The sequence below is a fragment of the Heptranchias perlo genome, chromosome 10 (genome assembly GCF_035084215.1).
Source record: "Heptranchias perlo isolate sHepPer1 chromosome 10, sHepPer1.hap1, whole genome shotgun sequence".
NCBI classification, from domain to species: domain Eukaryota; kingdom Metazoa; phylum Chordata; class Chondrichthyes; order Hexanchiformes; family Hexanchidae; genus Heptranchias; species Heptranchias perlo.
In genome coordinates, this window is record NC_090334.1 from 64282388 (window position 1) to 64296238 (window position 13851).

General features: G+C 44.9%; 1 long non-coding RNA gene across 1 annotated transcript; it reads left to right on the forward strand.

The window, feature by feature from the left end:
- The first annotated feature begins 1179 nt into the window (after positions 1-1179).
- Positions 1180-4901, forward strand: LOC137326179 (uncharacterized). The gene is made up of 2 exons (XR_010964130.1): positions 1180-1578; positions 4090-4901. It is a non-coding gene; the product is annotated as an uncharacterized lncRNA (long non-coding RNA).
- The last annotated feature ends 8950 nt before the right edge of the window (positions 4902-13851 follow it).

The following is a 13851-nucleotide window of genomic DNA, read 5'->3' on the forward strand; positions in this document are numbered from 1 at the left end:
CGGCAGGGTGTTGGGGGTTTAGCAGCCAGGAAACCCAGAAATACGGGCTTCCCGGAGGTCCTGCCGAAATGGAGGCTGCGGGCTGCAGGCCTCCATTTTTGCAGAACTTAACGGCAGGACCTGATTACCACTTTTGGACTGCGTTTTCCCGGCCGCAGCCAGCTAGATTGAGAGGCTGGCTGTCGGGCGGGTAGTCCTGTGGCACCAGGCCACAGCCAGGGAGCAGAGAGTAGGAAGGGAGGGAGAGATCAGTTAGGGGGGACATCCGGGGCGGGGAGTCGGAGACATCATGGGTCGGGAAGGACATTGAGGGGGGGGTGCCCAGAGAGATCGGCCAGGGGTCAGAGAGTTCACAGTGGCGGGGGTCCGATCGCAGTTGGGGGGGGGGGGGGGCAGGGTCTGATCGCGGGGAGGGAAGCAGGTTGGCTTGAGGGGCCGGGGGGAAGCACTCCTGCCCCTCCTGGCCCACAAGCAGTGCTGAAAAGACACTTACCAGCTGGATCTAGCTGTTCTCGCCTCCCTTCAGCTGTCTGGTTTCCTGAGGCCTTGGAAACCTGGCCGACCAGCGTTAAACCTAAAACAGAGGTAAAATCTGAGACACGCAGCCTTATTAAAATATTTAAAATAGGGACCGGCTACGGACAGCAGGTTAGTCGCCTGTCCCCCAACACGTCTTCGTTAAAACCTGAAGTGGATGCGCTGGGGTTGGGTTTCCTATTTTTTAATCTTTAACCCCCGCTGCCTCCGCCCTGCCTGCCCTGGGAGGGTTAAAATTACCCCTAATGTCACAGGATGTTATCCGCTTTGACAGGCCTGTCCTTCCATTTCTGTACATCAGTAAAGAAGATAATGTTAGCATTTTCAGTTTGCTCCGGAAAGCCTCAATTTTTTTTCAGCAATCTCATGCGACATGACTTTTCAATCATTGCCAACATCCTTGCTGTCTATAAATCTACTGTTAACGTTTTGGAGAATCCTGTGTTTTAATAGATCAATATATCAATGTCACAGATTCTACATAATTCCATGATAATTAAGCCATCTGTTTTTGTTTTACTGGGCTGATGGCAAAATGTAAATATAATAATTGAGGTAATTATAAGCAACAGAGGCAGCTGTTTAGAAGGAAATTACATTCACATTGTTTGTTTTTTATTTTTTTCCAGAGGATCCAAATACTGCTCACAGTGGGAAAAGTAACATCTGTATCTGTCGCAAGTAGAAGAAAATCAAATTAATTGCAGTTTGCATTTTCGGGTTCCTACTAACTGGGACATAGAAGCTAGCACTGCTACTGTTCAGATTGACGTGTGAATCGAAGCTAGAATGGGCTTCAGATGAGATGAAAGGGTCTGCATGCAAGCCCACATCGATGGAAGTTCCACCTCAAGACTCTGTTCCTTGATAATGTTTTAACCTTGGCAGCGTTAGGCTCGGGTGATTTTAACTCCTGGGCCTCATCTGCGTGCCGCTGGTTAGCTGCTTGTCCGAAGCAGGCAGGAAGCGACAGCTGGTTGGCAGGTGGGAGCGGAATTTCGAGTGGCAGGAGGTACCAAAGGAAGGTTTACCGGCAACAAGGTAAGTTGCTGGGAGGGGGTTCAGAAGGGTCTTGCCGGAGGGAAAGGGTTGGGGGGAGGTGGGAGCCTGGGGCAGGGAGACCTAAACTTTCCTTGTGTGACCCGGAGGAAGATTACATTAAATCTCCTCAAGGTCCCGGATCTTCACCTGGCAGGAGAGCCTCAGCAGCTTCCCTGCTGAATCCAGAGTTAAAATTGCTGTTGGGCCCCGATGACATCATCGGACCCTAACCTGCATATTTAAAGGAGGACCCCGTCGACTTCGGGAAATGGAAGGATCCAGGTGGGACATCATAGGGTAAGCCAATCTTAACTGACCACTGCCCCCGATTTCTGCCGGGCAGGTCGCGTTAAAATCGTCCCTTAAATCTTTCTCTCTGTTCAAATCTGGACGTCTCTTGGACTGCTAAGGTCATGAGACTAGTGGTAAATAAGATGTAATCGCTATAAAACGAAATAGGCATGAATCTTTAAAAAAGATCCTATAAGACAATGAAATCTTTATCCGTTCTCTCAATTATGCAAGAATGTCACAGCTTGTCACAAACAAGCTAATACTCAATAATATCTTGCAGCCTTATGTAAAATTCGCCTCTCTGGTGCTCCTTTTTGTTGGTATCAGGGAAACAGAATTGTCATTTCCATTGTTCAAAAGTAACTCACAAAGGAACAATCGTAACCATGGACCTATGACAGATGATATTTATGGTCACAATGTTACCGTGGGCCAATCAAAGCCTCAAAAAGTGCCATTGTTCAAAAGTGACACTCACAACTCACAGGACAGGCAATTTTTCTAACAATATAAATAACAGATTTTATTCCAGGTCTGCATCCTGCCTGTGATAATGTGATTTTTCAATCATCCTTAGTAATTCTTAAAGCAACTGCAGTATTATTGAGAGGATATAATGGGCATGATTTTAACATTGAAAAACGGGTGGGTTGGGGGCGGTGGGGGGGTGTTCAAAATCGCAATCATTTCAGACTGGCACCCAACCCGCCTCCAACCTGCCCATTTCTGGTTTTCACGGCGCGGAATGAGGGGCGGGCGACCAACCCGCTCCCAGGAGGCGGGTTGGTGACTAAAACATTTCAAGGAGGCTGCGGGCCGTCATTTTTGCAGAATTTGCAATTTCAACCCCTGGGGGCCGGGATTCCTGGGCTTTCTCCTTCACGCCATGTGAAAGGAGGTGAGAAGGCCTGAAACTGCAGGTAAGTGCCTTCCTGGCACAGCTTGTGGGCCCAGAGGAGCAGGAGTGCTTCCCCCAGGCTCAACAAGCCTACAATGATCACAAACCCCCCCCCCCCAATCTCCGCTCCCCGCAATGATCATGGACCCCTGCGATGACCCCCGACCCCCCCCAACAATCGCGGACCCCCTCGATGACTCCTGTCCCCCTCCAACGATCGTGGAACCCCACAATGACCCCCGATCCTGACACTCCCCCGTGACTGACCCCCAAACCCTCCCTCCATGACGACTCCCCCCGTTACCCCAATGCCCACCGTGCCCCATGCCCACCGGTGCCCTATGCCCTCCCATGCCCCCCCCCAATCCATACAATCAACGACTTATCTGAAGACTTACCTGAACATGTCCTCTCCCTGGCTGCTCTCCCTGATTGAGACCAGCCTGTCAATCAGACTGGTCAGTCGGACGCAAACCGACAAAAAAAATAAAAAACATCCTTATGTCAAAATCGTACAGACGTCTGGGAAACCCGTGCTCCCGGGTTTCCCGTCTGTAATTTGATCCCCCCGCCCCCTTCCCGGCTCGGGGTCAAAATCATGCCCAATAGTTTCCTTTTTAATAAATGATGCATTACTCTGTGTAATGTTCAATTTTCTCTCTACTGCAATGGTGCAAAGATTTTTTTTTTCCTTTTCTGAGTTGAATTCAAAGAACTGTTTAACCTATGTCAGATTTTTTTACCACATACTTTATGCTAGCAGTAATCATACCGCTTGGTTCTATTAAAGCCAGTGAACACATTTATTCGGGGTTATGTTGCACTTAAAACCTTGTGCAGTCTATTTCCCTTCACCTATTTTTTTTTTGCAAAGTCCTGAGCTTGTCCTGATAATGCCAGAGTCACATAAAGCTATTGGTCTTATTCTGACAATGGAAGTTTACATTCTAATCCATGGGCCTGCTGTAGCTGCCGAAGCTTTTTCGAGACTGAGCAGGGCTGATCTTATCAAATGATATTGCTTTTCACTTACCAGTTGATTCTCGTTTTTCTGTGCCAATACCCACTGTGTTCCAGAAAGACTTTCTACCTGTCTTCATTAGGTCTAGAATTGTATCTTTAGAGTGGGATACTTAACCAGGACTTGATTAGATAAAGAACTCAAGTGCCCTGCTCAAAGCAAATAAGACAAAGGTGCACAGAAGACTTTTGCTCTTTAAATGTGTGGGTACGCTATTTACAGTAGATGTGCTTGAATAATTACTGTAGATGACTGATGTAGTAAAGATGATTTTTTCTTTTCCTTTTTATTTATACAGCAACTCAATGCATAGCCCTGCTGAAGACAAGTATAATGAGGGCGGACATCTTATAAAATTGACTCCGGCTGAGAGCATAAATGATGGAATAAAATGGATGAGCACTTGAAGTGCCGCAACCTACAGGGCTACGGACCAAGTGCTGGAAAGTGGGATTAACCTGGATAGCTCTTTTCCGGCCGGCACGGACACGATGCGCCGAACGGCCTCCTTTTGTGCCATAACTTTCTATGATTCTATGAAAATGTGTGTTATGATTCTATGGGGCCTGTGTGAAGTCCTAACAATTTTTATTATGCTACTAACAGAGGATCGCATAACCTTCCATAGCATCACGTCCTCATAATACCTCCAAACTTTGTGGATTGATATGAAATGTTGAGGAGAAACTGCACTTGCCCTTCTGATCCTTCTATAAACATAAAAGCATCGCTTGAAGACTGGAAACTCCTGTGAACCCGAAGGGAACTGGCAACCTGGCTATACCTGGCTATAGAAAATGGCATGTAAACCAAACTCTTCCATTCCAATAGATTTGCACCGTATTGATTCTGGGGTCAAGAGATATTTCTTTTCCAAATAAAGCAACAATATTTCATGGTCTTTGTAGAACACTGAAGTTACTTCCTGTAACAACAACAGCCAGAAAATTCCCATACCCTTGTTACCACCCTTTCCAGATCTTTCCATTTGTCTGCCCAGTGCAGCCCAAATGTGATTACCACATTTGAGGTAGATGACCAATATTTGATTGCATAAATAAATGAATGATGTTTGTGGAGCCTCTTTCAATAAATAGCTCTTCCGTTTCACCATCTTGTCTGGCATTGCTTCTTTCTTCTTTTAAGTGCCATAAATACAGCAAGAAAAGGGATCTTACTAAAGTTTAGTCAATAACTGAGAGTTTTTTCCAAATTTTGTCCAAATCAAAAATGTATAAAGTAGCAAACAAATATACAGAGTATTGTTTGCAACAGAGATAATGATTAATAGTACAAAGAATTCAGCATATATATTCCTTTTAACATTAATATAGTGATGATTTTTCACTCATTATTGACAGATTATTGCTTTACACTGACTATAATTGGCTTTATCAAATTTATTGAAGGGAAAACATAGTTCATCTAAAATATTGAAATGAAGTGCTCAGTAGTCCATATTTAGAGCTCCACCTTCAGACTTATGGAAGCCATAATTAAATATCAATATGAACCGTTCTACAGCAGATGGGTGAGCTTCTCTGCCAAATTAACGCCCAGGCAGTGAAGGTGAAAACTACCCCTGCAGTTTCTGAGCAAATATGCACACAATCATAGAATTTGAAATATCACGGGAGATTTTGAGGCCCCCCACCCAGCGGAAAAGGGGTGGTAGTGCCCTGAAACTGGTGAGGTATGACTTGCTACCCTGTTCCCACCGACAGTGTGGCTGACGGCATATTCCCAAGGGCAGACCACTGGACGGCCAGAGTGCCAACCTGATTCAGGCGGTACGCTCCTTTTAATATGCAAATCAGAGTCCTACCATGTACGTGGGACCCTGATTGTCACCACCGGTCAGAGCGTGCCCTGGTGCCGATCTGCACAGTTTCAGCAGGAGTGCTCCTCTGGGCTCCACAAAAACAACGTGGGCGGCTGATAAACTGGGTTCCACCCTCCCCCCACCCCAATAAGAATTGTCCTCCCCCCCACCCCCGATCTACTGATTTCCGGGCCCGGAGGCCGCCCGATATTGTGGAGGCCCAGAGTTGGCGGGCTTCCCCGGGACGCTTGTTTCCCACACAAGCGTCCCGGGGAAGCCCAGCTCTCAAAATGGAACAGGCTGCCAGCCACCCGAAAACCACACAGAGGGAAAATCTACCCCATCCTTCCTACATTAGTCCCAGTAAGTGTTTCTAGTTCATTCATTGTGATTCAGTGGCCCTGATAATGTTATAAAATATTATCATTCTTCAGTCGTAGCAAAGACGGGGCATGACAAATGAGTTTCTTAGAATTTGCTGATCATTCATTTCAAACCATGTTAGTTTGATGCTTTCACTTAAGACTAATTATTGAAACCAAAACCTGATTAATTGCTGCAGTGTTAGGTAGTTTTTTTGTGTGGACTTTTCCTCAAGTTTGATTATGCACAGCACAGCTTTGAAGCATGGCTCCAGGGTATTCAAGCAGCACGAAGCCATAGATTATACTGGATCACTAGACCCAGCCCCATTAGACTGTAATGGGTGTGACAATTACGTTTTAAGTTGAATGTAAAAGTTTAATCCTTTGAAGGAAACAAGCAAGCAAATTACCGCTCCATGGGGGTTAAATTGGTTAACCCCCCGAACTCGGGCGCAGGCGTCACGGTGTGCGATTAACCTGCGCCCGGTGGTTCCGATTCAGGCAGCACAAGACATTTGTGTTGCCTGGTCGCTTATCTCATCGAAGCGCAGCATGGAGGCCGCGCCACGATGTTTGCACCAGGTTCGCACTTCTCACCAGGAAGGGGGGGGGGTCCCAAATATTGCGTGGTTCGCTCGCACCTCTTAAAGGCAGGCTGCACCTCTAAAAGCAGCCTGCACCTCTTATTTGCAAAAAATAAGATACGGGATCGCACGGAGTCTGAACGGAGATCAGACATCGCACACGTAAAACACAGATGCAGGTCCCATTCCTATGTTTACAAACTGTTGAGTTATGTTAAAACATTGAATAAAGGTTGCGCACTACTAAATCCCACATCCTCCAATCTGCATGCCAGACCTCAGCAATCTGCCGAACTGAGTTTGTACCAGGCCTGCGAGAGTGCGTGCGCCAAGGTTCTCTGCTAATGCACGAGAGGACTTGGAGCAAGAGATGGACAGAAAGAGGGGCATCCTATATCCGCAAAGGGGTGGGCAAGAGGCCCTCCTGACATACGATCCAGAGGCAGTGGGAGGCAGTAGGAGTCGAAGTCAATGCCAGGCGCATAGCACCATGAACATGGATGCAGTGCAGGAAGAAGTTCAATGCTTCGACACGAGTGGACAAGGTGAATGCGGTCAACTGTCAAGTGGCGTCTCCTACCAACTGCACCACTAGCCGCATCCACTGCTCCACGCACTACAACCCCCATCACCCACCTACCAACAGACTCTTTCAATCAGTACTCTACTCTTCAAGTCAGATGCTTCCCCTTACCCTCACACATTACCACGGTTGCAAGCTGCAGACCCACAACTCACAAGTCACACACGCTGGCAGCTATTCAACCATGACAGACACATCACCCAGATATCCTGCAGGACACTCACCGACACACTTCTCGCTTTCTTGCAGGAGAAGGTGGTGCATAACAGGAGGCAGCAAGTGGCAGTGGCATTTGGACCCTCAAGGCTGTTCTGCCATTCAATGAGATCATGTTTGATCTGTGACCTAACTCCGTATACCCGCCTTAGCCCCATACCCCTTAATATCTTGGTTCACAGAAATCTATCAATCTCAGATTTAAAATTCACAATTGAGCTAGCATCAACTGCCGTTTGCAGAAGAACGTTCCAAATTTCTACCACTTTTTGCGTGTAGAAGCGTTTCGTAACTTCACTCCTGCACGTCCTGGCTCTAAATGCTAGGCTATGTCCCCTTGTCCTAGTACTCAAGTATAGGAGGCCTCCAAATACAGGTACAAATGCATCAGCAGCCAAAAGCATCAACTAACCTGTAAATTCTGCATGGTCCCTTTAAATAGTGCTGGTGGGGGGGGGGGGTCCTCCATGCCGTCTAAGACATGGTCAGGTGCTCGTGGTTAAGAGAATGCATTGAATGGAGCATTAAGTGCCAAAATGGTGTCTAACACTTTAAATCAGCATTTCACACTGATCTAACAGATATTGGGAGTTAATTTGGATAACCCCAAAATCGCAATCCGCTATTAACCTGCGCCCGGTGCTTCCTACGCAGGCAGGACAAGACTTTGGTCAGGCCTGTGGATCGACCTTCAAGCTGCGTTGGAAATCAACGTTGACACGAGGATTCAATACAATTCGCACTTTCCATTAGCAGGGGGAGCCCCAATCTCTTAAAGGTAGGCTGTCTCTTAAAATCTCTTAAAGGTAGCCGGTACCTGTTATTTGCTAAATATAACAGTCTGCTGTCAGCACGGAGTCTGAACGGAGATCAGACATGGCACACTTAAAACTCAGATGCAGGTCCCATCTCTATGTTTACAAACTGATGAGTTATGTTAAAACTTTGAATAAAAGTTGCACACTACTAAATCCCACATCCTCCAATCTGCATGCCAGACCTCACCAATCTGCCGATCTGAGTTTGTACCAGGCCTGCGAGAGTGCGTGCACTGAGGTTCTCTGCTGATGCACTGATGCCTTGGTGCACGAGGTGGACAGAAGAAGGGACATCCTATATCCAGGGTGGGGGGAGGGAGTGGGGGGGGGGGGCAAGTGGCCCTCCATTCATATGGCCAAAAGGCAGTGCGAGCCAGTGGGGGACGAAGTCAATGCCAGGCGCACAGCACCATGAACATGGATTCAGTGCAGGAAGATGTTCAATGCTTCGACACGAGTGGTCAAGGTGAGTGAGGTCAACTGTCAAGTGGCGTCTCCTACCAGCTGCACCACTAGCTGCATCCACTGCTCCGTGCACTACATCCTCCATCACCCACATACCAACAAACTCTTTCAATCAGTACTCAACTCTTCCAACCAGATGCTTCCTCTCACCCTTACACATTACCACTGTTGCAAGCTGCCCACCCACAACTCACAGGCCATACACACTGGCAGCTATTCAACCATGACAGGCACATCACCCAGACACACGTCCCGCTTTCTTGTAAGAGAAGGTGGCGCATAACAGGAGGCAGCAAGTGGCAGTGGCATTTAGCCCCTCAAGCCTGTTCTGCCATTCAATGAGATCATGGTGGACCTGTGACCTTACTCCATATACCCCCTTAGCCCCATATCCCTTAGTACCCTTGATTTACAGAAATCTATCAATCTCAGATTTAGAATTCACAATTGAGCTAGCTTCAGCTGCCATTTGCAGAAGACCGTTCCAAACTTCTCCCACCCCTTGCATGTAGCAGCGTTTCCTAACTTCACTCCTGCACATCCTGGTTCTAAATGTTAAGCTATGTCCCCTAATCCTTGTATTCAAGTCTAGGAGACCTCTAAAAACAGTTACAAATGTATCGGCAGGCAGAAGCAATATCCATCAACTAACCTGTAAATCCTGCATGGTCCCTTTAAATAGCGCTGGTGGGGGTCCTCCAGGCACTGTAAGACACGTTCAGATGGTCGAGGTTAAGACTCTGCATTGAATTGAGCGTTAAGTTCCAAAATGGTGTCTATCACTTTAAATCAGCATTGCACACTGATTGTATCCATTTACTTCTTACTTTACATGCTTCTGGCTTTCAGTATTTGCGCATGCGCAACTACCAATACCAAGATGGTGTCCGGCGCACATCACGCTGGAAACATGCGTGTGCAGCCAAAATGCCAACTTGGCACTTCGGGAGGCCATGTAGCACTGAAACAACGGATGCTACACGGCCCAATTTCTAGTCCATTCTCCCTACTTTACATGCTGGTGGCGTTCGTTATCTGCGCATGCGTGAAACCCTTTACCAAGATGGCATCCGGCGCACGCATGTAATGCTAGAAGCATGCACACGCATTACGGACGCCATTTTGGAACTTCGGGAGGCCGCATAGCGCCAAAACAATGGCCGCTACATAGTCCAATTTCTAGCCCTGTGAATTTTATCACATTTTTGCTTTTTATTGAATTTACATTTTAATTTATGTATTCTGTATGCCATCAACTCTATTTTTCCCTTATGAGCTCAACTCTATGCAACCACTGGAAATAGATAATTTGGGTAATGGCCTCATCAACAGATTCAAATGATGAGCTTGTTCTCTGCTCATCCAGCAGTAAGTTTTAAACAATGTAATGAACAATATGCATAAATTTCCCTCTCTTAAGATGATAAAAATGCACCGCAGTAATCACCCTGAAGAAAAGTTCAGTCAGGTTCAATTGAATTGCTTTAGGCATATTTGACCTCTTTGTATTTGGCGTTAGTTTATTTGATATACCCTCTCAATATTATTTGCCCAACCTGATAGTTAATTCAGTCTGCTATGCAACAATTTAGCTCAGCAGCTCATCAAGGTCATTGTAACTATCTTAAATATTCCAAAAAAAAAATTAATTCCATGGTTGCTGTCATATTGGTTATTGAATGAATTTTCTGGGCTAGAAATTCTGCTTCTGCATCACCAACCAGTGATTTCCCGTCTATTCGCTTTAGTGGCAAATATGGGTACAATAGTATAGTGGTTATGTTACTGGACTAGTAAACCCAAGGACTGGACTAATAATCCAGCTAATGTAAGCACAAATCCCACCATGGCAGTTCGAAAACTTGAATTCAGTTTTTAAAAAAATCTGGAAATTAAAAGCTGGCATCAGTAAAAGTGGCCATGTAGCTGTCAGATTGTCGTAAAATCCCTTCTGGTTCAATAATGTCCTTTAAGGAAGGAAATCTGCTGTCCTTACTTGGTCTGGCCTATATGTGACTCCAGTCCCACACCCACGTGACTGCCCTCTAAAGTGGCCTAGCAAGCCAGTCAGTTGTATCAAACTGCTGCAAAGGATAAACGATTGCAGCGAGTCAAGAAGAAGGCCCACCACCAACTCCTAAAGGCAATTAGGGATGGCCAATATTTGCCAGCCTTGCCAGCGATGCCTATATCTGATGAATGAATAAAAAGAATCATCAGCTAGCAAGAACAAAAGCAGAATTTCTAACCTTCTGTCTTGCAAGATTATTAGGGTAATTTCCCAGCAGGGAATCAATCCATGCTCCAAAGGAGAATGGGTTGGAGATAGGGCTATAACATTATAGCGCCGATTCTTTGACTCACGCTTCCTGTGAGTGCAGCTCCTCGTTTGGACCACTGGATCATGGAATTACCTATATTCTATTTCCTTTCCAACTTTCTTCCCTACTCTTCTTTCCTCACTGTTATATCCAAGTCGCCCTGTGGTACCTCACACGAAATGCCATTATCATGAGTGAGGCTTGACGGTTGAGTACCAGCAGGCTATCCAATTGCAGAGGACTTCACAGTTCAATTTGATCTTGTCCTCACTCTTGTCTACTCACACTTATCTATAGTATAGTGATCAGGAGCAGGAATTGTGGGCAAGTTTCTGTTCCCCAATCCAAAGGTACTGCAGACAATTGTTACCCCATACTGCTGCCTCAGCCAAGATTAACTAACGCAGCTGAGTTCCGACTGGGAATTGAACAACAACAACAACTTGCATTTCTATAGCACCTTTAACATAGTAAAACATCCCAAGGTGCTTCACAGGAGCAATTATCAAACAAAATTTGGCACCGAGCCACATAAGGAGATATTAGGACAGGTGACCAAAAGCTTGCTCAAAGGTTTAAGGAACATCTTAAAAGAGGAGAGGCAGAGAGGTTTAAGAAGGGAATCCCAGAGTTTAGGGCCTAGGCAGCTGATGACAAGGCCGCCAATGGTGAAGCGATTAAAATCAAATACAGGATCTTCTTGGTTGGTATGACTCAGAGATAAGTCTCTGGGGCACAAGATTATACATGCCATTTTCTGGTCTGCTTGGTAAAAATAATTAAAACTTCAGTGAAGGTAACACATTCACAATTTGACTGCCAGTACCTCCAAGTAAAGCTAGGTTCCCTGGGCTAGCTATTTAAAAAAAATTCAGATCACACTCTTTGGTGCTAAAACAAATCCCAATTATAGAGGAGAAGCTACTCAGACATCAGAAGCAGCTTTGTTACTGCAATAATGATTTCATGTTACAAAAAAATATATTTTTAAATACTTTGGACGACTGGGATAATCTCCACAGGTAGGGAGTGTCTATATTGTGATGCACATGGTATCATAATTGTGTGGGAGAGGCTGGATGGATCAGAGGATCTTTTTCTATCCGTCATTGTTCATTTGTTTGTAATTTCGGGGTAAAAGGAAAAGAGGAAAAAATCTTTAGGAAGAAGCAAACTCCTCGAAATTATGAACAAACCCAAAAAATCTCCTCGATTGTTTAAAAAACCCAAATGGTTCACTACTGTCCTTTAGGGAAGATAACCTACCACACCTGTTTACTCCCTAGATTCTCAGGTCTCTGCTAACAATGTGTCACGCACAGGTCCACAGAAGACAGGATATCTTTATGCCCCATTTAATGACCCTCTTCTAGGCCTAAGGTCTTAATGGTTTGTTTACTATGCCTAATAATGAATGTTTTTTTGTATAGACCTTCATGCTTTAATTAGCATTGGCCCTTTCTTTTCCCAGCATTCAATCTGATTATTGACTCCATTTTGAGGACGTATTAAAGGCAATTTTCCTACAATGCAACAAAGTCAGTATTTGACATGATTATCCTGCATCAATCTAGGAATTGGTACGTTGCAGCGAGCTATTTTGTCAAAAGCTCTAATATCAGTATACCAAGGCTAAAGAAAATATACAACCACAAAAATTTGGCCAATGAACCTTTATAGGGGCTCACATCTCCAATTTAACCTGCTAAGAGAGATGATTAACTACATGTAAAAATTCTAAGAAGATAAACCTCTATGAAATTTCTCCCTGACCCCTAAGATAATCAACATTCAATCTCCATATTTATCTAGCTCTTTTCTAAAGAAACTATTCAGCACAATATTAAGTATCAATCCATCCTACTTATACCTTTGAATGGATTTTTAAAGAAGTGATACATTTAGCTGTGTCGGGAATTGTTATGAAGATCTCTGGTTATTTTGAGCAAAGAGTCCTATCAGTAAGAACCAAAGGCATCTTCATATTATAAATAGGACAATTTATTAGCCCCATTTGCAACTGCTAAATAACCAGAATAAAATTTAACTTGACCTGCTTTATGCTAATAAGAAATAACGATGTAATTTTATGTATGGGATGATATCAGAAAAATAATTCTTCAGGCGAGCAAAACAATCATTAGCGATATAAAATATATACTTGGAAACTGTATTAATCATGTCTCTATGCTGGAGCATTTGCAAAGAGATTCAGATACTCTTTGTAAATCATTTCAACAATTTAGCCATCCCAAAATGATTATGGGAATACATTCAAATGGAGAATGTCAACAGGCCACTGTGTATGTGCACCAAATGATTGTTGATCACTGTCCATCCAGTGCATTTTCATGTCAAGGCTTTTGGACTGATTACATTTTCCACCAGATATCTTTAAATTAAAGAAGAATAATTTGCATCAACATTTTGTACAGGTTAAAACCAATGGGGTTGATTTTCACTTCCTTCGCCTAAGACTACTGATTCCAATTTGAGGCCATTATCACCCATTAACACGGTGACGCGATCGGCTCCATTTTGAAAGGGGGCTACTGCTGGGTGTCCAAAGTGCCTGCCTGCTTCATGCGATAGGCCCCGTTTAATAGGCAATTGGGTGGTCCAATGGTGTAAATAGGACCCCAGTTGCCATTTTTGATCGGAACTGGTCGGAGTGTGGATTGTGCAGGCTCCGATCAGTTCCACCGGCAATGAAACTGAAGAGGTCTGCCAAAGTTAAATGTTGAATTATTTCTGTGGGCTGATCTGGGCCCCTCAAAAATAATCTGGGCCGCTGCCACCCCGGGACCTTCATCCTCTGCAATCGTGACTCCCCCCTCAACCTTTGTTTTTGCTTTATTCGTTCATGGGATGTGGGCGTCGCTGGCG